This window comes from Perkinsus marinus (assembly GCF_000006405.1).
Source record: "Perkinsus marinus ATCC 50983 genomic scaffold scf_1104296928016, whole genome shotgun sequence".
NCBI lineage: Eukaryota > Perkinsozoa > Perkinsida > Perkinsidae > Perkinsus > Perkinsus marinus.
The window spans coordinates 1-967 of NW_003216999.1; the positions used below are offsets into that span (position 1 = coordinate 1).

The 967-nt window shown below is 46.9% G+C and overlaps 5 non-coding genes across 5 annotated transcripts; all 5 read right to left on the reverse strand.

Annotated features, from left to right (window-relative positions):
* Positions 1-70: 70 nt before the first annotated feature.
* Positions 71-142, reverse strand: Pmar_PMAR028948. Its single transcript has one exon. It is a non-coding gene; the product is annotated as a tRNA-Thr (tRNA).
* A 102-nt stretch (positions 143-244) lies between these two features.
* Positions 245-316, reverse strand: Pmar_PMAR028949. Its single transcript has one exon. It is a non-coding gene; the product is annotated as a tRNA-Thr (tRNA).
* A 102-nt stretch (positions 317-418) lies between these two features.
* On the reverse strand, positions 419-490 carry Pmar_PMAR028950. Its single transcript has one exon. It is a non-coding gene; the product is annotated as a tRNA-Thr (tRNA).
* A 102-nt stretch (positions 491-592) lies between these two features.
* Pmar_PMAR028951 lies at positions 593-664 on the reverse strand. Its single transcript has one exon. It is a non-coding gene; the product is annotated as a tRNA-Thr (tRNA).
* A 102-nt stretch (positions 665-766) lies between these two features.
* Pmar_PMAR028952 lies at positions 767-838 on the reverse strand. Its single transcript has one exon. It is a non-coding gene; the product is annotated as a tRNA-Thr (tRNA).
* Between the last annotated feature and the right edge of the window lie 129 nt (positions 839-967).

Consider the following 967-nt stretch of genomic DNA (forward strand, 5'->3'; position numbering starts at 1 on the left):
CTGTATCCTTTGCGGAGTGAGCTGACATGCTCCTGCTTCCCGTATCAGACCAGAAATTTATGGTGCTATAAGCCACTTGCCAGGATTGACCTGACGACCTTCTGCTTACAAAGCAGACGCTCTGCCACTAAGCTAAAGTGGCACACAAAATAATTGCATAAATCAATAATCTTCCTGTATCCTTTGCGGAGTGAGCTGACATGCTCCTGCTTCCCGTATCAGACCAGAGATTTATGGTGCTATCAGCTACTTGGCAGGATTGAACTGACGACCTTCTGCTTACAAAGCAGACGCTCTGCCACTAAGCTAAAGTGACGCACAAGATAACTGCATAAATCAATAATCTTCCTGTATCCTTTGCGGAGTGAGCAAACCTGCTCCTGCTCCTCATACCCGACTAGAGCCTAATGCTGCTGTAAGCCACTTGCCAGGATTGAACTGACGACCTTCTGCTTACGAAGCAGACGCTCTACCACTAAGCTAAAGTGGCACACACAGTAACTATATGAATCAATAATTTTCCTGTCCCCTTCACAGAATGGGCCATCCTGCTCCTGCTTCTCGTACCAGACCAGAAATTTATGGTGCTATAAGCCACTTGTCAGGATTGGACTGACGACCTTCTGCTCACAGAGCCGACGCTCTGCCACTAAGCTAAAGTGACGCAGAGAATAAGTACATAAATCAACAATCTTTCTGTATCCTTTGCGGAGTGAGCAAACCTGCTCCTGCTCCTCATACCCGACTAGAGCCTAATGCTGCTGTAAGCCACTTGCCAGGATTGAACTGACGACCTTCTGCTTACGAAGCAGACGCTCTACCACTAAGCTAAAGTGGCACACACAGTAACTATATGAATCAATAATTTTCCTGTCCCCTTCACAGAATGGGCCATCCTGCTCCTGCTTCTCGTACCAGACCAGAAATTTATGGTGCTATAAGCCACTTGTCAGGATTGGACTGACGA